Genomic DNA, 22,876 nt, shown 5'->3' with positions numbered 1-22,876 from the left:
TCCATAGCTATATCGCTCCCAAGTCAGCTCTTTGCACCTCCTACCTTCCCAGAGGAAGTTGCTTTTCTACTTGTAGACTTGCAATTTTTGTTCTCTCCAACATCCAGTTGCTTTCTTGGGTGTTTAGAATGATAACTATCTAGCTGTTTTAAGGATGTTTGAGGGATGTGTTTTGGGATGTTTTGAGGGATGAGACAAGCTTAGAGTCTTCCTACTCCTCTGCCATCTTAACTCCTTCTCATCACTCTAACTTCTTTTGGTTACTCTTTGCATTGTATATCTTTTACTGTCCTTTTACTTTCCAGCTATTTGTGTCTTTGGCTCTAAATTATATTTCTTGTATCTCTTGATCTGTCAATCTCTGACTTTTGATTGGAGTGTTTACGCCATTTACATTTAATGCGATCACTGGTAAGGTAAGATTTATATGTGCAAGTTTGCTATTTATATCTTTATGTCTTTTGTCTTTTTGTTTCTCTGTTTCTCCATTGCTGTTTTGCTTAGTGTTAATTAGGTTTCTGAGTATACCATTTGAACTCTCTAAGGCTGCTTGTTTCCACTGCTCCTGTTTTTGTTAGACTCTTATTTTCAGAGCTATTGCAGAATTAGGTAGAGGGTGATGGGAATAGGCTAAGGTAGAATACCACAAACCTCATTGTCCTTATTGAGACTCAGATGTTTTCATTGAATAAAGAATCCTTGAATTGTTTTATATCATTGGTTAATTTCTGAGTTCAGAATAAGTTTGTCAGTTTTTGCCAGTGTTCCATTGCTTTTATGGGTGAGAAAATTTTCAGATATCCTTTTTCCACCATTACAGAAGTGCTTTCAGAGATTCCTTGAAATCTATTTTCAATTCTTTCTTTTGGCCATACTTATTCTCTATTATTATTATTATTTTTAAATGAATGTCTGCTCTTGTTTCTTGTACACAACGGCCAGGATATTTTATCTCTCTGAGGATATTCACATAAGTTAAAAAATTTTCCCCTACATTATCTCTATTTCTTCCAATTTGCTTTAGCTTCTTCATTTTGTCTTCTCTTCTATGTTACAACTCTCTTCAGACAACAATGGCAACTGTAGTAGCAGACATTTATTGAATACCTACTATGTGGTCATCACTCTTCTAGTGCATTATACATATTAACTTACTCAATACATGTTAACTTATTTCATTCTTACATTAAATATTAGAGGTGAGTATTATCAATTCCTCAATTTTACACGTGAAGAAGTTGAACTATAAAGAAGGCAAATAACTTGCCTAAAGTTACACAGTAAGAATTGCAGAGTTGGAATTCAGGTCTAGTCTAACTTCTACATCCTCTTTCTCAGATGGCTCATCCTTAGGTTATCTGTTTATGTGTCCAGTGGAGCTATGAACATTCTGGTCATATGGGTGGGACTTATTGACTATGTAGGTGTCATCTGTGAAGTAAATTGGGTTTTTCTTGGCTTTTCTTATTTCTACTTTATATTGCTAGCTTTTTCTTGTCTCCTAGTTAATTATCACTAGTCCATTAGCTTTTTATCCTCTAAATGTTTTTTTTCTGTTTTTGTTCTCATTTTTTTTTCTTTCTACATGTATGAGTTTATGCCTTATGGAGGAAAAAGGTTTACTATCATTTTAGTAGGGCTTTGGGAAAAGCCAGAACTAAATGCATGCTTTCAATACACTGCCCTTTTAATCATTTGAAGCATATTTTTTTGAAAAAAAATCTGTTATCTGAAGTTCTTGGAAGTCTAGTCCTTCTGTTTATCTGCTGATTTAACATGAATACTAGATTTTTCCTCTTCAGCTCTATAATTTTGTTTTGCATGTGCATCCTCAGTGGGAGCTTTATCTATGGGATTTCTGTGTGATTTAGGCTGAGTTTTTCTTCATCTAAATAAGTTTCTCATTTTCTCCTGCTGGGTGCTCCAGGATGTCTTTTTATGTTAATGTCATGCCTTAGGAATACAGGACTCTGCAAGGAGAGTGTAAAATAAAACCAAACTCATGGGATTCTGATTAAAAATTTTTAGGGGGGTTCCTCCCCTCCTCATGCCTGAAATGTAGAATTGCACCAACCTCCTCATTACATTTCTTTTCCAGTGAGAACACCATTTCACTGAAAATGCAGTCCTCTAAAGTTCCTGGATTAAGGACGAGGGTCTCATTTCCAGCTTTCTGCTTCTCATAGGTTCCAGGTCTTATGTAGTATGTGGTCCGCTATTAAAATCAAAGCCCCTAGGCTGAGACCAGACCCATCCCTTCCCCAATCACCAAACCAGGATAACATGATACTATCTCACTGAGTTTTATCTTCATTTTTGACCTCTGGGTATTTCCTGTACTTTTATTTGAGTTCAGACATGTATTTAAAAGGATATTTGTGATATTTTAACCAGAATAGCTATATGTTTTATAGCAGAAGATTTCATGTTAGCTGATCTGATATTGTTGCCTGAAGTCCTAAAATTAACTTTTCTTGTTGAATTACTTCATGTATACCCCATGAATGTTATCCTCACTCTGAAAGTGTGTGTCCATTATATCACTGCTAAGTCAAAGAATGTATTTTCCCCAGCTTCGTTGAGATATAATTGATATGTAACATTGTATAAATTTAAAGTATATAACATGCTGACTTAACACATTTATTTTTTAAATTTTTTTTTTTCAACGTTTATTTATTTTTGGGACAGAGAGAGACAGAGCATGAACGGGGGAGGGGCAGAGAGAGAGGGAGACACAGAATTGGAAACAGGCTCCAGGCTCCGAGCCATCAGCCCAGAGCCTGACGCGGGGCTCGAACTCACGGACCGCGAGATCGTGACCTGGCTGAAGTCGGACGCTTAACCGACTGCGCCACCCAGGCGCCCCTGACTTAACACATTTATAAGTGGCAAAATAATCACCAGCCACTATAGTGTTAGCTAACACACCCATTATATCACATCATTACCATGTCTTTTTGTGGTGAGAACATGCAAGATCTACTCCCTTGGCAACTTTCAAGTATATAATACAGCATTATTAACTGTAATCACCATGCTGGACATTAGATCCCCAGAACTTATTCATCTTATAACTGGAAGTTTGTTCTCTTTGACCAATATCTCCCCATTGCCCCTATGACCTAGCCTCTGGTAACCACCATTATAGTTTCTGTTTCTGTAAGTTTGCCTCTTTTAGATTCCACATATAAGTAGTATATAACATTTACCTTTTTTCTGTGTGGGTTATTACACTTAGGATAATAAGGTCTGTCTGTATTGTTGCAAAAGGTGGGGTTTCCTTCTTTCTCATGGGTGAATAAAACTCCATAGTATATATACCACATCTTCTTTATCCATTCATCCATTGACAGACACTTAGGTTGTTTCCATATCTTGCCTATTGTGAATAATGCTACATTGAACATAGGAGGGCAGATATCTCTTCCATTCTTTTGGATAAATACTCAGAAGTGACATTACTGGATCATGTGGTAGCTACATTTTCAATTTGTTTGAGGAATCTTCACACTGTTTTCTACAGTGGCTGTGCCAATTTACATTTCCACCATCAGTGTTCAGAGGTTCCCTTATTTCCACAAACTTGCCAACACTTGTTCTGTCTTGTTTTGAGGATAGCCATTCTAACAGGTGTGAAATGATATTTCATTGTGATTTTGATTTGTATTTCTGTGCTTAGTACTATTGAGTGCCTTTTCATGTTAAAGACTATATTTTTAAAGTAGCCTAATGGAATTTATGACCAGGACAATAGAGGTAATAGTTTCTTTATATTTTGTGCTGGCAAGACCTAACTAGAACATGACATTGTGTTCTGGATACTGCACTTTACAGAATATTAATAGACTTGTGATATGTCATGACAGGGACAGTTAGCATAGTGAAACATTGGGATACTATGTCATATGAGGATGAGTATTTTATTTTATTTTATTTTATTTTATGTTATTTTATTTTTAATGTTTATTTATTTCTGAGACAGAGAGACAGAGCATGAGTGGGGGAGGGGCAGAGTGAGAGAGGGAGACACAGAATCTGAAGTAGGCTCCAGGCTCAGAGCTGTCAGCACAGAGCCTGACGGGGCTTGAACTCCCAAACCGTGAGATCATGACCTGAGCTGAAGTTGGTCACTCAACCAACTGAGCCACCCAGGCGCCCCAAGGATGAATTTAAAACACAGATTTAGCTTGGAGAAGGGAAAATTTGAGGGGGTATGATGAGTTGTGTTGTGGAACACCAATTAGATTTATTCTTTGTATCTCCAGAGGGCTTTATAATAGGCAGAAGTTATAGAAGGAGATAAATTTTTTTAACATAATTTATTGTCAAATTGGCTAACATACAGTGTGTACAGTGTGCTCTTGGTTTTGGGGATAGATTGCTGTGGTTTATTGCTTACATACAACAACCAGTGCTCACTCCAGCAAGTCCCTTCCTCAATTCCCATAACCCATTTCCCCTTCACCCCCCCCCCCCGCAATCAACCCTCATTTTGTTCTCTGTATTTGTTCTCTGAGTCTCTTATGGTTTGCTTCCCTCCCTCTCTGTAACTATTTTTCCCCCCTTCTCTTCCCGCATGGACTTCTATTAAGTTTCTCAAGTTCCACGTATGAGTGAAAACATATGATATCTGTCTTTCTCTGATAACTCATTTCACTTAGCATAATATCTTCCAGTTGCATCCACGTTGCTGCAAATGGCATGATTTCATTCTTTCTCATTGCCAAGTAGTATTCCATTGTATATACAAACAACATCTTCTTTATCCATTCATCAGTTGATGGACATTTAGGCTCTTTCCATAATTTGGCTATTGTTGAAAGTGCTGCTATAAACGTTGGAGTACATGTGCCCCTATGAATCAGCACTTCTGTATCTTTTGGATAAATTCATAGTAGTGCTATTGCTGGGTCATAGGGTAGATGTATTTTTAATTTTTTGAGGAACCTCCACACTGTTTTCCAGAGCAGCTGGACCAGTTTGCATTCCCACCAATAGTGCAAGAGGGTTCCCATTTAGAAGGAGATAAATTTGGGCTTGATATGAGGGAAACTTCTTGCTGAATTGAAGCATCTGTGCAAGAAAAGATAGCCCACCTTCCAGACGGGTGATGACTTTCTCCTTTCTTCATCACTGAGAGGGATAAAACGTAAGTAGGCATTATCTTATCTATAATAGTTAAGATCTCAGACTCTGAAATCAGATTATTTGAATTCAAATTCTGGCTTTATAATTTATTAGCTTTGTTGCCATGGCAAGCTATTTAACCTCCATGAGTTTCTCTTTGCCTATCTGCAAAATGCCATCATAATGGTAACTGTGTCATAAGGTCACTGAGAAATTTAAATGGGGTAATACATATAAAGTTGTTGTGATGGTGCATGGCACAGAGTAAGCCCTAAAGAAATGTTTATCAATATCATTATCATCTGCCAATGATATAAAGGGGTGTCTAAAATAAGAAGAAATCACAGGACACTGGAGTTGTGAATGCTTTATTAGTTTCCCACGGCTGCTGTAACAAGTTACCACAAACTTGGTAGTTGAAAACAATAGAAATTTATTATTTCATATTTCCAGAGGCCAGAAGTCTGACATCACTTGTAGTGGGCCAAAATCAAGCTATCTGCAGGGCTGCATTGTCTTTGGAGGCTCTAGGAGAGAATCAGTTCCTTTCCTCTTACAGCTTTTGGTGGCTGCTAACATTTGCTGGCTTGTGGCCACATCATGCTTTTCTCTGCTTCCATGGTCACATTGCCTTCTCTTCTGTGTGAAGTCAAATCTCCCTCTGTCTCCCTCTTGGAAGGATACTTGTGATTGTATTTAGGGTCCACCTGGATAATCCAGGACAATCTCATTGTTTCAAGGTCCTTAATTTAATCATATCTGCAAAGTTCTTTTTTTGCCATATAAGACAATATTCACAGGTTCCAGAGATTAGGACATGAATATCTTTGGGGGTCTATTATTCAGCTTACCACAGCAATCTTTGTGGACGCCAAACTATCTTCTTTGCTCTGAGAACACTCTCTACTACATCCTGTGTAAATGTCCTCCAGTTTCCCCTTGAGTAATATCAGTGTTAGGGAACTAATATCATTGGCTGTTAGACTGTACTATAATAACTTTTTTTTTTTTTTATGAAATTTATTGACAAATTGGTTTCCATACAACACCCAGTGCTCATCCCAAAAGGTGCCCTCCTCAATACCCATCACCCACCCTCCCCTCCCTCCCACCCCCCATCAACCCTCAGTTTGTTCTCAGTTTTTAACAGTCTCTTATGCTTTGGCTCTCTCCCACTCTAACCTCTTTTTTTTTTTTTTTCCTTCCCCTCCCCCATGGGTTCCTGTTAAGTTTCTCAGGATCCACATAAGAGTGAAACCATATGGTATCTGTCTTTCTCTGTATGGCTTATTTCACTTAGCATTACACTCTCCAGTTCCATCCACGTTGCTACAAAGGGCCATATTTCATTTTTTCTCATTGCCACATAGTACTCCATTGTGTATATATACCACAATTTCTTTATCCATTCATTAGTTGATGGACATTTAGGCTCTTTCCATAATTTGGCTATTGTTGAGAGTGCTGCTATGAACATTGGGGTACAAGTGCCCCTATGCATCAGTACTCCTGTATCCCTTGGATAAATTCCTAGCAGTGCTATTGCTGGGTCATAGGGTAGGTCTATTTTTAATTTTCTGAGGAACCTCCACACTGCTTTCCAGAGCGGCTGCACCAATTTGCATTCCCACCAACAGTGCAAGAGGGTTCCCATTTCTCCACATCCTCTCCAGCATCTATAGTCTCCTGATTTGTTCATTTTGGCCACTCTGACTGGCGTGAGGTGATACCTGAGTGTGGTTTTGATTTGTATTTCCCTGATAAGGAGCGACGCTGAGCATCTTTTCATGTGCCTGTTGGCCATCTGGATGTCTTCTTTAGAGAAGTGTCTATTCATGTTTTCTGCCCATTTCTTCACTGGGTTATTTGTTTTTCGGGTGTGGAGTTTGGTGAGCTCTTTACAGATTTTAGATACTAGCCCTTTGTCCGATATGTCATTTGCAAATATCTTTTCCCATTCCGTTGGTTGCCTTTTAGTTTTGTTGGTTGTTTCCTTTGCTGTGCAGAAGCTTTTTTATCTTCATAAGGTCCCAGTAATTCACTTTTGCTTTTAATTCCCTTGCCTTTGGGGATGTGTCGAGTAAGAGATTGCTACGGCTGAGGTCAGAGAGATCTTTTCCTGCTTTCTCCTCTAAGGTTTTGATGGTTTCCTGTCTCACATTTAGGTCCTTTATCCATTTTGAGTTTATTTTTGTAAATGGTGTGAGAAAGTGGTCTAGTTTCAACCTTCTGCATGTTGCTGTCCAGTTCTCCCAGCACCATTTGTTAAAGAGGCTGTCTTTTTTTCCATTGGATGTTCTTTCCTGCTTTGTCAAAGATGAGTTGGCCATACGTTTGTGGGTCTAGTTCTGGGGTTTCTATTCTATTCCATTGGTCTGTGTGTCTGTTTTTGTGCCATGTACTATAATAACTTTTAACCCCTTCCAATTCTCAAGAATCCATGCTTTTGGAGTCATTGTTTTTAAGTTCTTTTTGAGATCTGGTTTTATATTTGTTTATGGTCTCTTTGTACAATGTGTATAAAAAAAGAATGTGCTAAATTGAGGTCAATTTACCCAATCCATGCCTGAACAATTATTGAGGCTTCATAGTGACCTGTAACACTTAAAATGAGGAAAGTATATCAATCAAAATTTTATGTTTGCAAATGTTCAAAACTAACTGAGTGAGGTGCCTGGGTGGCTCAGTTGGTTGAGCATCCGACTCTTGATTTTGGCTCTGGTCTTGATCCCAGGGTTGTACGATCAAGCCCCACATTGGGCTCTGCACTGAATGTGGAGCCTGCTTGGGATTCTCTGTCTCTTCCCCCCTGCCCCTCTTTCCTGCTCTCTCTCTCTTTCTCTCTCTCTCTCTCTCAAATTAAAAAAAAATAACTAAGTGACTAACGCAGTGATAGGAATTTATTGGTTTATATACCAGAAAAACCCTGGAATACATATAGCTTCAACTGGATCCAGGTACTGAAATGGTGACTTGGTTGCTCAGGAGTTGGTCTCTCCATCTCTTAGTTCTGTATGAATTTATTTAGCGAGCTAATGCTAAGATGACAAGATGATCACCAATGACCCTAGCAACTGCTATCTTCTTAGACATCAGTGGAAAAAGCTTCATTTAAAACAAATATTTCCAGGGGCACCTGGGTGGCTCAGTTGGTTAAGCGTCTGACTTGGCTCAGGTCACAATCTCACATTCTGTGAGTTCGAACCCCATGTTGGGCTCTGTGCTGACAGCTCAGAGCTTGGAGCCTGCTTCCAATTCTGTGTCTCCCTCTCTCTCTGCCCCTCCCCTTCTCACGCTCTGTCTCTCTCGCTCTTAAAAATAAATAAAATTAAAAAAAAAATTTCTAGAATTTGCATTCATTGGGCTAGGCCAACCTTGAATTGAGCCAGCCTCAATAAACTCCAGGGACATTGAGTAAAGAATGATGGTCTCCCCTAAAATATTAAAAAGGCACTATCAGCAAAAGGGAAATATTTGTTGGTCAGGCTACAAAAACAGATGTACTATGCAAAGCATCACATGTAATATGCAAAACATTACATATGCTATATGTAATCATAGTTTCAGTGGTACGTTTTGCTGGAGGCTTATGGAATCAATCCCAGCACTCTATAGTTGTATGTCAGGCTCTGTGTACATTTGTTTGTTTATATTTTAGATAAAATTTACCAGATGGGAGAAATCCATTGGTGATGCCTAGCTGGCTTGGTGGAAGTGATCAGAGGATGTGGGTAAATTCATCTTTGAACAAATGAATTAAATATGCACAGTAAATGGTTTAATGCACAGCAGGAAAGTGGCGCCTAAGCATTGGGGAAGAAAGCAAAGCCAGCAGAGCAGCAAGCCTCACGCAGTTACTCCTGTGGTCAGGTCTGAGAGGTGGCGATAGCCAGGAGGCTAGCAGAGTGCTTTGTAGCACAGGGCTTGTCTGAGTGTGCAATATGTTACCTACAGCTGGGTCTGGCATAATCATCCCTGACTAATGGGAGGTGAGAGGAGGGGGTTCAAGTGCTGAATAAATAAATTACTTAATTACATATTATCAGAGAGAAGAACAGATGGTCAGCTTAGCCCATCTCCTGATGCCTTTGGCTTCAGAATGGAGAGTAGATCTCATGAGACTGGAGCAGGTTGGGCTCTTGATTCTCTTTATCTGCTGGTCCTACCAGAGGTTCATGGTGTTCAGGAATAAACAGGCCTCATTTCCCCAAGGCTGGAGGGCACTGGGTGCTCCAGTGCCCATTCTGAACTAAAGCTGGGCAGGTCTAAACTACTCGGCATTTTCTACTTTGTTAATTTTGGCACCAGATGGAGGCAAAAATGCATTTCATTTCCTGTAAAATGGTTGAAAAGTGATTTTCAATTGAGAATCTAATAAAATGTGAAGGGGGTAGTTGAGCATTTATTTTATGTGCTCAGGAGTATCTCCTATCATGTCAGACCATACACTTGTTTTCTTTGGCTTTCGATGTCCCCGTGGAGAACCCACTTTTTCTGTGTACTGGTTGCTCTGGTGTCAGAGGGAAGGGTGGCTGAGGTTGGATTCTGGAAGCACCATGTTTGTTTTCAGATGCCTCAGTTTGGCATGGGAAGGTCTTCAGAGAGGGTGGCTGGTTCCCAAATGCTGGTGTGGGGATGGTTGCCAGATTGGCTGCGTTGGAATCACCTATGTTGTTTATTGAAGCTATTTGTTCTTTAGCTCCAAGCATAGAGATTCTGATTCATTAGGTCTTGGATAGGCTCTGGGAATCTGTGTTTCTAAAAAGCTTTACAAATGATTATGAATTAAGTTTGGAGATCACTGTATCATATCAGTTGGGTGGCAGGAAATGGAAAGTCTCTTTGAGAGGTTATTAAAGACACTTTAATAACCGCTTATTTACAAAGGTGTGAGCAAGTTTAGGGGGAACTGTTAAGGGATGATGAGCCATCCTAGCAGTAATAGGAAATAGGTGCAAGGGGAGGAAGTAGTTACCAGAACTTGGTGGGACTTATAGCTGTAAGAGAAGACCCCTGCACAGGCACCATGGACAGCCATCGTCACCCCATCCTCTGGCAGGGAGGAAAACTTCTCTCTCCTTTGGCCCTTTGATCTCTTTCTGGTGCTTTTCATTGGCCAGATCTATAGGGCCACGAGTCCAGGCGATGCAGTCTATAAAAGTCAGACTTCTGAGACACGAGACAAGATGGAGAAGGCTGGAGAGTGGAACTGAAGGAGCAGATAAAGAATATCTAGCACATGTTGGTATAGATGATATTTTCTAGTTACACATTTGTATCAATATGGGAATGGCAAATATGTGGATGTGTTTTTGTTTACAGACACATTTTTTTTTGGGGGGGGGGGTATGAAATTGCCTTCTCAGCGATTTCATCATAGAGACCGGAAACTCTTAAGGAACAGGGCTGACATCTTTAGAATTATCTTCCTGTGCCCTGCCCATGGTTTAGCCAGTTAATATTCTTTCTCTGGAAAGGGCTGTAAGGAGAATATTTTGGAATATTACACATTTTAGAGAATGTTTTGAAAGTTGTGTACCTGGTTGGCAACTTTATATTTAACAATATATTTTTGGGATGCTCTATTCTCTCTTATTAAGTTATTGTGGCTCTATCGTTCCATATTCTGTGAATTTATTTATACTTTATAGGAAGCTGTTTATATTTGTAACCAATACGATCTTCATGCTGAATATGTCTCCTTAAAGAAACCACCTTTCTATACTTCCTAAAAGATTGAATTTAGTTGTATTGCTCTTTTTTTTCTTTTTGGTTTTATGTCAGAAATTTATTTCACTGTATTCGAAGCTTGCATAAATGCTTATTTGTGAGTATAACGCCATATCAGAAGGATTGGATTAATTTTGATTATAGTGTGTTGCCTGTGAAGATTTGAGCATATCTTAATATAGCAGTAAAAAAAAAAAAAAACAAACTTTATAGGAACTGTCCATGGAATCCCTGGAGATTTATCTACAGCTTCTGTTTTAAGACTCCAGCTCCTTCCCCCCCAGTGAAGAAGTATCTGGCATGTAGAGTCTCCCTTCATGATGCAGACTAACAGCTCAAAGACAAAGTCTTCCACTACAGCTATTCATTAGGTCTCCTGTGTCTGGTAAAGAGGACAGTTCTGGTCTCACACCAAGGGAATAATATGCATACTGATTGCCAGCATCTTTTAGTACCTAATGTGTCCTGGGCACTTGACATACAATTTAGTTCTTCCAGTTGCTCAGGAAGAAAGCTTTGGAGTAAACTTTGAATTCCTTTTTTTTTTTTTTCTTCACATACCTATATAAATCAACTCCAGATTGTCTATAAAACAACTCCAGAAGTCTCTACTTTCAAAATATATACAGAATCTGGTCACTTCTCACCACGTGCAATGCAGGGTGCTAGTTCAAGTCACCATCATCTCTCCCCTGGATTTGAGTAGTGACCTCCTAAATGCATTGCCTGTGTCTCTCCCTTCTCCCTTCCATCTTTTTTTTTCTATAGAGCAAGCAGAGAAAGGCCTGTTAAAGATCAGATCATGTAGCTCTTCTATTTATAGCCTTCCAGTGGCACCCACCTCACAAAGTCATTACCATAGCTTCTAAGGTGGAACCCTATCTTTTCTTAACTCTCTCTCTGACCTCATCTCCTTTTGCTCTCCTCTCATTATATCTACCTACAGCATACTTCTGCCTTTGTATAGGCCATTCCTTCTGCCTAGAATCCTCTTCCTCCAGTTTTTTACTCTCTTATTTCATTCAGGTCTCTTGAAATATGACCCTCTGAGAGAAGCCTTCTCTGAATACTGTATATATAGCAGCAACCATTACTCTCCTTTCACCGCATTGTGTTCTTTTTCCTTGTATTACATATCAGCACCTGACATATTTACCTGTTTGTTTCTTCTGCACGCAAATTAAAGCTTCTTAAAGGCTGAGACCTTTGAGGTCCCTGGTCTATCTCTGGCACCTGCTTTAGTAAATGGCACATAGATAGTGTTCATCAAATATGGGTTATGTAAATGAGTGGATTTAGGAGTAAATCAATTATTCTTGGGGCGCCTGGGTGGCGCAGTCGGTTAAGCGTCCGACTTCAGCCAGGTCACGATCTCGCGGTCCGTGAGTTCGAGCCCCGCGTCAGGCTCTGGGCTGATGGCTCAGAGTCTGGAGCCTGTTTCCGATTCTGTGTCTCCCTCTCTCTCTGCCCCTCCCCCGTTCACGCTCTATCTCTCTCTGTCCCCAAAATAAATAAAAAACGTTGAAAAAAAATTAAAAAAAAATTATTCTTAAGAAATATATTATCTAGCGTTTAGCAAAAATAACTCAGAAAATTTTCATTTTAAATAATATTATATTGAGTACTTACCTGATACTTTGCTAAGCATTTTATCAGCCTTATTGCCAATGAAGGATGTTTTGGTTTATTGTGAAGGAGGGGAATATGCGTATCACATACACACACATGTGCACGTGTACATGCAAATATACACATACATATATGTTATGTATGAATGTGCATGTTCATGTATGTATGCATGTATGTGAGTGTGTGGAAGAATGTGCATGCGCTTTGCATGTGTGTGCATGAGTATGAGTATGTTTGTGTTTAAAACTTTTCTTGGCCCAGGAAGGAGATACCTTCCTACTCAATACTTCATTGGAAAATCTCCATCTTCTGTCCTAGGAGCCGGTGCCAAAGGTGGACATGGAAGAAGGAGACAGTGGGGATCTGCACATGAATGAAGAGACCTGACTGTGGAGTATTAGAGGATTTATTAAAGGATTGGACAGTTTTCCTTTATGGTCTTTGTGAAGCCTCGGAGTTACTAACTGCCAGTGCACTATGGTATCACAAAGATAACAGCCTTTACTAGAAGTTCAGTTTTCTATTCCTACCTTGGAAAGCAGCAGCTTAACAAACCCAAGTGGTCAACGTTTATGGTACTCCTGTCTTTCTTCTAGGACCCTTTGAAATATATGTCTTTTGAATTTAGTTTTGCTGGAAAAATCTGCATCCAATTTGAATGAAATTGAATATGTTTCAGGGCTCAAGCAGCATGCCTTCCATCTGAAGCAAAATGGAGATGAATTTCAATTAGATGTTCCCATTATAATCTGTCTCCACCTGTAGTTTTCCATAAAAATTGCTAGGAAGTGTGGTATAATGTATGATCAGGATTTGCCCACTGGCAGCAGTGTCCCATTATCTTAGTAAAAAAGCACAAAATAATTAGTCTGATGCATATAGATAGCAGCTTCTTACAGCGAGTGACTTTAATTGTGGTGAGTAATATATACGGAGTTTGAAGTATTATATATTTCCCTCCCAAGAAGATACCAATTACTAATTCAGTTGACAAAGTAACAATATTTCAGAAGATTTAATGCAAACTGAACATTGTAGTCAATAGCCACTGTAAAATGTCCATTTTATGGTCTTATTTTTGCCTGAGCTTAATTTATGGTAATTTGGTAGTTGCATATAGCCTGGAAGTATGCTGTTGGCTTGAATTAGTACTTGGGTATTGCATAAATCATACTGAATGTGTTGGCTTCATCTAATGCCCTTCTTTCTCCTACATTTGGAATCCTTCTTATCTTGTCATTTCTCTCTCCTCAATCCTACCTGTAAATTCATGGGGCTCTAAGAGCTCAGTATTTAGGAGATCACTTCCTCATAGAGTAGCATCTTCCAAATGCCAGATAGAGTTCTGTGCTTCAGAGGGAGGGAATTTAGCAAAAATTTTTTTTTTGTGGGATAGAGTATTTGTATTATCCCACCTTAAGTGCTTTAAAGGAAAATACAATTCCCTCTCCCTGTCCTATTTGCCTCTAAAATCCATGCTAATATAAAAGGCAAGGTTTAAAAGTATTATATTATTTGAACTAATTTTTCCAGTGCTGGTTTATATTAGTTTTTTCAATTTTGTTTTTTAATCTGAAACATAGGACAAATATGCCAGCATGCTCTAAGCTCACAGGTAATCTACCTGGGGACTTAAATAATACGAATCATCCAACTGTATGGTAAGATTTAGTTTAGGTGACTGGGCTTCAAAGAAATACATTGGATGTTTCAGAACTAATGAGATAATTGGCTATGTTCTGCTGTTCTTTTATACTTGTTGATAAAGATTTTCAATTTTTAGTTGTGGTTAGTCATTTTTAAAAATGATTAAAAATTTTAAGTCAATAAATGTCACATAGACATCTAATTGTGAGCAACCTCATTTTGAATGTTGTAGGAAACCATGTTTTAAAATGTAGGTTCTTCTCTTGAACCCATAAAATCATAATACAATATTGACATCTCTTCCTAAGTTGGATAACAATATTCTTCTAATTTAGTTACACAACTCTGTTCCTTTACTTATAATCATAATAGTTAACATCTGTACATAAATTATACCGAACTTTTATAGGCATTACCAGTTTTAACCCACATGTCAGCCCCCCATGTTGTAAGAATTATTATCTACAATTTAAGTGAAGAAACAAGCAAATTTAAAATGGTATATTTTCTAATTATAAAATGACAAATGTTTATTGTAGGAAATCTCAAAAGTGTCAAAAGTACACAGGTGTTGTTGGGAAGACTGACCAAACAACAATATAGAAAAGACACAAATTACCAATAGCATGAATAAAATAAGTCGGTATCACTACAGACCCCACAGATATTAAAAGGACACTAAAGAAATGCTACAAACAACTCTATGCACATGAATTCAATATTCAATAATAAGAAAAATGTACTAATTCCTTAAAAAATACTATTACCAAACTCACTGAAGATGAAATAGGTAACCTGAATAGTCGTATCACTTTATTAAAAAGCTGAATACATAGTTTAAAACCTGTAAAAGAAATCTATGGCCCAGGTGGTCTGACTGGTGAATTCTAGCAAATATTTCAAGAAGAATGAACATAAATTTTATACAGTTTCTTTTTCCTTTGTCAAAAGTATAAATACACAGATCATTGGAGAATCCAGAAATAGATCAACACAAATATGACCATTTGATTTTATTTGCATTTGAGCATCTTATCTATTTTAATGAAAAACTATCTTTAAACAATTTTGTATTTACAGAAAAATTAAACAATTTTATATTTACAGAAAAACTGAGAAGATAATAGAGTTCCTATATACCCCCTACCCACAGTTTCTTCTATTATTATTATTTATTTATTTATTTATTTATTTAATTTTTTTTTAACGTTTATTTATTTTTGAGACAGAGACAGAGCATGAACGGGGGAGCTCACAGAGAGAGGGAGACACAGAATCCGAAACAGGCTCCAGGCTCTGAGCTGTCAGCACAGAGCCCGACGCGGGGCTCGAACCCACGGACCGCGAGATCATGACCTGAGCCGAAGTCGGACGCTTAACTGACCGAGCCACCCAGGCGCCCCCAGTTTCTTCTATTATTAACATCTCACATTAATGTGGTACATTGGTGGGGCGCCTGGGTGGCTCAGTCAGTTAAGCGTCTGACTTCCACTCAGGTCACGATCTCGCGGTCCGTGAGTTCGAGCCCTGCGTGGGGCTCTGGGCTGATGGCTCAGAGCCTGGAGCCTGCTTCCGATTCTGTGCCTCCCTCTCTCTCTACCCCTCCCCCATTCATGCTCTGTCTCTCTCTGTCTCGAAAATAAATAAACGTTAAAAAAAAAATATGGTACATTGGTTATAATTAATGAACCAATATTGATACATTATTATTAACTAAAGTTCGTACCTTTTTTATTTAAAGATTTCTTTAGCTTTTACTTAAACTCTTTTTTGTGTTCCCGAGTTCGATGGAGGATACACATTACATTTACTTGTCACGTGTACTTAGGTTCTCTCTTAGCTGTGGCAGTTTCTCAGACTTACCTTGTTTTTGTTCACCTAGATAGTCTTGAAGAGTATGGTTGGGTCTTTTGTAGATTGCCCCTCAATTGGGATTTTCCTGATTTTTTTTCTAAGTGTTTATTTATTTTTTAGTTTTTGAGAGAGAGGGGGAGAGAGAGGGGGAGACCATGAGTGTGAGCAGGGAAGGAGCAGAGAAAGAGGGGGACAGAGGATGTGATGTGGGCTCTGTGCTGATAGCAGAAAGCTTGACATGGGGCTCAAACCCATGAACTGTGAGATCATGACCTGAGCTGAAGTTGGACGCTTAACCGACTGAGCCACCCAGGCGACCCCCTGAAGTTTTTTCATAGACTGTGGCTTTATTTTTGGGGGAGGAAGATCATAGAGGTAAAATACCTTTTTCATCACATTATATCAAGAGCACATACTACCAATGTGACTTACCACTGTTGATGTTGCCTTTGATCATCTGGCTGAAATATTGTTTGTCATTTTTCAACTGAAAACTTTTCATTTCCCCTGTTTTCCATACTTACCTATTTGGAGGCAAGTTGCTATACCTAGCCCATACTTAAGGAGTGGGGGGTTATGTTCCCTCCTCCTTGAGGAAAGACTATGTAACTAAACTATCTGAAATTCTTCTGCATGGAAGATTTAGCTCTTTTCCCTATTTATATCTATCTATCTATCTATCTATCTATCTATCTATCTGGGAGTATGGGTCCATGAATATTTATTTTATGGGTTATAATCCAATATGACTTTGTTTTGTTGCTCAAATTGTTCCAAGTCAGAACATTGGGAACTCTTTCAATTGGCTCCTGTTTCACTTTCATATGCCCTGATGGTGTTTTTTATTTTTTGTTTTTGAAAGTACTTCCTTAATTCCTGGCACTACAAGTTGCTCCTGGCACACCTTGTACATTTCCTACTAGGAACCTCTTCTATATTTTCTGTTTCAGCCCTAGAATCCCCCCATTCCTTCATTCTTCAAGAAGACCTGGTTCTTTTTCTTGGATAGTGGTATTAGAAACCAAGACCTGGACACTAAGTTTGTCCACTGCTACTGAGATGTTACTGACTCTAGGTCCTTTGGTTGATGGATCAGGGAAATTTATATTTGTATACTGTGTCTATACATGTGTTTATAATTATTTCTGCATGCAATCATTTTAATTGATATTAAGCTAAACAGGAGTTAATGATGTCTCCAACTCTAATATCATATGGATCTTTCTAGCTCCTTCTCTTGTTTATCCGTAGACCCCACTCCAACAATAAGAACTTGGGTTTCCATCATTCACCATTTATACTCTTAATTGCTTAATTCCAGTATACATGTATAGCTGAGTTAGATTTGTTAACCTTTTCTTGCATGGGAAAAATTTTATCAACTAAAGCATAGTGTTTACACTTGATCTTAGCCAAAACGATAAGAAGTGACTGAGCATAGCATTTAAATAGAGTTTCTTTTACCTTTAATTTTATAAATTCCATTAATTTCCAAAGTTACTTAGGTCAGCATCACCTCTTCCAGTGAGGTAGTTTTATACATTTGTAATACTGTTAGATTGCTTTGTCACATTCTATATTCCATTCTGGGATCATATGTCATCCTAAGTAATTTTTAAAATTTTGCATACATTAAGGTCCATTGTAAAGTTTTATAAGTTGAATGGCTTTGACAGGTGCATAATGTCATATGTCAGGAATCATACAGCATAGTTACACCACTCTAAAAATTCCCCATGCTTCAATTCTCCCTTCTAAACCCCTGGCAATCCCTGATCTTTTTACTGTCTCTATAGTTTTGCCTTTTCTCCAATGCCATATAATTGTCATCAGACAGTATATAGCCTTTTCAGACTGGCTTCTTTTACTTAAAGATATGAATTTATGATTCTTCCATGTATTCTCACGACTTGATAACTCATTTATTTTTGCTCATAAATAATATTCCATTGTATAATTGCCATTTGGCTTTTTCAAAGGTGCCTAAGTGATTCAGTGGAAAAAGTATAGTCCTTTTGACAATGTTGGAACTATTTGGGTCCATTTACAAACCATGGCACTCAATCTTGTATAAAAATCAACTAAAAATGAATTGCAAATCTAATTTTAAAATTATAAAACTTTTAGAGGAAAATATTCAAGACCTAGAGTTGAGCAAAGTGTTCTTAGATGGAACTCCAAAAGCAAGATCCATAGAAGAAGTTGATAAATTGGAATTTATCAAATATAATACCTTTGCCCTGCAAAAGACACTATTTAGAGAATAAAAAGACAAACTACAGACTGGGAGAGAATATTTGCCAACCACATGTCCAACAAAGGACTTGCATCCAAAAAACATAAAAACTCTTAAAACTTGGCACACTGGGGTGGCTTATTAGGTTAAGTGTCTGACTCTTGATTTTGGCTCAGGTCATGATCTCATGGTTTGTGAGACTGAGACCCAATCTGGGCTCTGTGTTGACTGCACAGAGCCTGCCTGGGATTCTCTCTCTCTCTCTCTCTCTCTCTCTCTCTCTCTCTCTCTGTCAAAATAAATAAATAAACATTAAAAAAATTCTCAAAACTCTATAGTAAAGAAACAAGCAAACTAATTTCAAACTTGGGAAATATTTGACTTTACCAAAGAATATATACAAATGGCACATGAAAAGATGTTCAACACCATTAACCAACAGGGAAGTGAAAATGTGTGGTCTGTCCTCTTGGTACGTCTCTGAATTCCTCTCCTGTGTTTTCCTACCTCACTTGCTCCACAATCAGCCACAAGCATATCTTTGCTGTTCTTAGAACATCCCAGATACAGTCTTGACTTCTACTTGAAATGTACTTCATCCAAATATTCCCAAAGCTAGCTCTCACCTTTTTCAAACTTTGCTAAATGTCACCACCCTAATGAGGCTTACTCTCTCCATCACGTTTAAATTGCAATCCCCTGTCCCTGTGCTCTCAGCTCCTCCCTGTTTTACTTTTTCATAGCGTTTATTACCTTCCAACAAATTGTATAAAGTACTGATGGTATTTATTGTTTGTTGATTACCTTTACCTACTAATATCTAAATTCATGGAGACAGAAATTTTGGGTTTTATTTACAGATGGACTCCAGTGGTTTGCTTACAGTAGATTAATAGTAAATATTTACTGCTTATATTAAAGAAATAAAGTTATTGCCCACCATTTTATAGAATGTTTATATTATGCTCTAAATATCAAACATCATTTTTATGTGCTTTAAATCCTTATTAATTTAGTGGTTAGTTATAGGGGGTAGTTGTGTACCATTACATTTTTCTGTATGTGCATTAGAGTGACATGATGATTTCACACAGAATCACTAATTCTAAGACTTATGACTGAGTATTCTGCTTTCTCAATGTTACTTTATCTTTCTATATCTTTCTGTCTTCCTTCTTTCTTGTTTTTTTTCACAGGAATTTATAATTAGGATAGATTAGTGGTATTCTTTTTTAAAAATTTTTAATGTTTATTCATTTTTGAGGGAGAGAGAGAAAGAGAGAGAGAGAGAGAGAGAGAGAGAGAGAGAGAGAGAGAGAGAGAGAGAGATCAGGAGCAGGAGAGGGGCAGAGAGGGAGACACAGAATCCGAAGCAGGCTCCAGGCTCTGAGCTGTCAGCACAGAGCCCAATGCAGGCCTGAACTTATGAACCCTGAGATCATGACTTGAGCCAAAGCCAGATGTTTAACCGACTGAGCCACCCAGGTGCCACCCAGGTGCCCCAATTAGTGGTATTCTTTTATTCTTCTTCCGCAAGTATGAAATAATGCTTTTTTAAGAACTCAGGAGTTTACGATAGTATTATTAAATACTATTTATGAAAATAGTCTGTTTTTCACAGTAAGGGATGATGTTGCAACAGAACAAGGCTTTGCCTTTGTATTCACCTAAAATATGGAATTGATACCAAAGCACCCAAGTAGAACCTATCAGAAATAAACAAGTAGATGTTCATTTTCCCTGAACAAATTAGGTAAGTTCATGGAAGCAGAAGTTTGGCTAGTTCCATTTTTACCTTATTGCTTGTCCACAGTCAAGCTTTTTGGATATACCTTCAATGAGAAGAAAAGAACAAGATTTTTGGTTTTGCAAAGTGTTACTCAAAACACATATTATGGGTGTCTCAGGTCTTAGTTCAGTTCTTATCTCAAGCTCATGCTTGAAAGTACTGATGTTGTTACGTCTGTATAAAATAAAGCAAATGGCACAGGTTTAAAAAACCTACACAGGCAATCTTTACATTGAGAGCTGTCTAGGTTTAAATGGCTATTTGTTCTTTGACAAATCTCTCCAGAAAGCAGTAGAATGAGGACTACCTTTGGAGCCAGAAAATGCTGGGATTCAAGAGGAGAAAAGCAAATTCCTTGGTTTCCCCGTGAGTACAGCCTAGTGGCGGGAGATGGGTATTTAATAAAATAATCACAATGACATGTAACCACAAACTAGAAGAGCTTCCCAAGTAGAGTAAAGGGAGCTATAGAGAGGATTAGAGAGTGGTGGATCTGTCTGGGAAGCACAAGGCAGGTATCCTTGGGTGTTTTAGTTGTATGTAAAAAGTGAGAAAGTGTAGAAGGTGATGTGAGATGAATGGGAAGAGTTTCCAGCCCGAGGCAACAGTATTAAAAAATCCTGAAGGCAGAAAGGACCATGGCCTGTTGGCAGAGCAGGATAAAGGCCAATAGGACTAAAGTATAGAGAAGGGGGCAGGGTGGGGCATGTTCTTAGATAAGAAGTAGGTAAAGGCTAGATCAGGCATTGCCTTACAGGTGCCAGTTGGAATCTTTATCTATATTAAATAATTCCTAACAGTTTTGGGAATTCATAAAAAGGTTTTATACAAAACTCAGATGTTTAGAACTTGGTTTCAAAATATCACTTGACATTACCAAATGTGGAAAATCAACTTAAGGGAGCTGGACTGGAAATAGGCTAGTTAGAAGGCTATGTAGTGGTAGTAATAATCAGGCGAGTGATGGTTTGGAGTAGAGTGGTTTGGACGACATCAGTCAGGAGGCTTCTATATTTAAAAAAAAGTTTTTTTTATGTGCATTTATTTTTGACAGAGAGAGAGAGAGAGACAGAGCATGAGCAGGGGAGGGGCAGATAGAGAGGGAGACACAGAATCCGAAGCAGGCTCCAGGCTCCAAGCTGTCAGCACAGAGCCTGACACGGGGCTCGAACTCACGGACCATGAGATCATGACCTGAGTTGAAGTCAGACGCTCAACCCACTGAGCCACCCAGGCGCCACAGGAGGCTTCTATATTAATCTAGGCAGGAGATGAGGGTGATTTGGACTAGAATGGTTATATAGGAGTTGGAGAGGGACAAATGTGTTCTCCATAGCTTTCTTGTTTCTTCAGTGTTGTATGGACCAGTATAGGCCATCCATGTAATTAACTGATGCAATGAATTAACTGCCTAATGTCAGTTGATAGGAAATTTTCAGGTGTGGCTATGGTTTAATTGATCCATTTTGGAGATCAAATAGTGCAGTTTTTTAAAGGACTGAGATTTCTATCAAGATTTTCCTACAGTTTTAAGAAGATGGCATGATGTTGTTAGGAATAACAGTGCAGATAATCTGTCAAAGCTCTAAGAAAACACCAGAAGAGGAGGGCCCTTGATTCAGGAATTGATGCAATGGCTGGCAGCTAACACAGCAGCAGAAGGTAGGGAGGTGACAGACACGCAAGGCAGATGTTCTACTGAGCTCCTCCATCTGGATGGGGCCTTTTGGTTCTACTGCTCTTTCCCAGCCATGCAGGAAGCAAGTGCCAATGATGCATCTTCATTAGGATGAACAGGACTTTGGATAGATGAAAAGCAATTGCCACTTACCGAAAGCCCAGGGTCAATGAGCACCCAAATATGGTATTGATAGCACTGGGGGAAAGTGACAGGACCATAATCTATTCAGCAAGTATCTTCTTTTGAAAGAGGACTTATCGGCATCTAATCCCAACCTGCATCAAAAATACAGGAATGAGGGGCGCCTGGGTGGCGCAGTCGGTTAAGCGTCCGACTTCAGCCAGGTCACGATCTCGCGGTCCGTGAGTTCGAGCCCCGCGTCGGGCTCTGGGCTGATGGCTCAGAGCCTGGAGCCTGTTTCCGATTCTGTGTCTCCCTCTCTCTCTGCCCCTCCCCCGTTCATGCTCTGTCTCTCTCTGTCCCAAAAATAAATAAACGTTGAAAAAAAAAAAAAGAGTTCAAAAATACAGGAATGAAATGTGTTAACAATAGCTATATTTTGATCACTCATTCTGCCAGACTCTCTATGATCTGCTCCATTCCTTTCCCCTTATTTCCCATTTCCCCCTACTCCCCCCATTGACCACTGTACACAAGCCACCACAACTTCCTCATTATTCCTTGAAGATCCCAAACATGTTGCCATCTCATGGAATTTGCACTTGCTGTTTTCTGTTTAGAATTCTCTTCTTCCATGTCTGTGCATGACTTGTTCTATCACTTTAATAGGTCTCCTCTCAAATTCATCTCCAAAGAGAGGCCTTGCTTGATCATCCTATCCCCAATTAGTACCTTTGGTTACACTCTAGCCTTTCGCACTGCTTTTGTTTCTCTACATAGTTCTCTGCACTGCCCAACTGTAAAATGGACATATTTGTTTATCATACTGATTAGAATGGAAGTTCAGTAATGTGGAGATTTTGACAGTTGTCTTCATTGTGCGATCCTGAGTATGTAGAACAGTATTTACACAGAGAGGCACCCAAGAAGTACTGGGGTGAATCACCCAATGGATCTTATTTAATATCCACAGTGCAATCTGAGAAATAGGTGTTATTGTTATCCAATATAACAGAAGAGGGAACAAGATTAAGTATTTTATACAAAATCAAAAAGATAC

At 38.7% G+C, this 22,876-nt stretch overlaps 1 long non-coding RNA gene across 3 annotated transcripts in view; it reads left to right on the top strand.

The window, feature by feature from the left end:
• LOC115522225 overlaps positions 1–14,594 on the top strand; it is a 98,310-nt gene extending 83,716 nt beyond the window's left edge. For all 3 annotated transcript variants that reach the window (XR_003971295.1, XR_003971294.1, XR_003971291.1), the window contains 2 exons: positions 4,969–5,152; positions 12,808–14,594. This is a non-coding gene — a long non-coding RNA (uncharacterized LOC115522225). The remainder of the gene's footprint in view (positions 1–4,968; positions 5,153–12,807) is intronic.
• The last annotated feature ends 8,282 nt before the right edge of the window (positions 14,595–22,876 follow it).

This window comes from Lynx canadensis, chromosome A1 (assembly GCF_007474595.2).
Source record: "Lynx canadensis isolate LIC74 chromosome A1, mLynCan4.pri.v2, whole genome shotgun sequence".
Lineage (NCBI taxonomy): Eukaryota > Metazoa > Chordata > Mammalia > Carnivora > Felidae > Lynx > Lynx canadensis.
The sequence above is the reverse complement of the archived record's forward strand: the minus strand, read 5'-3'. Positions and strand labels throughout refer to the sequence as shown.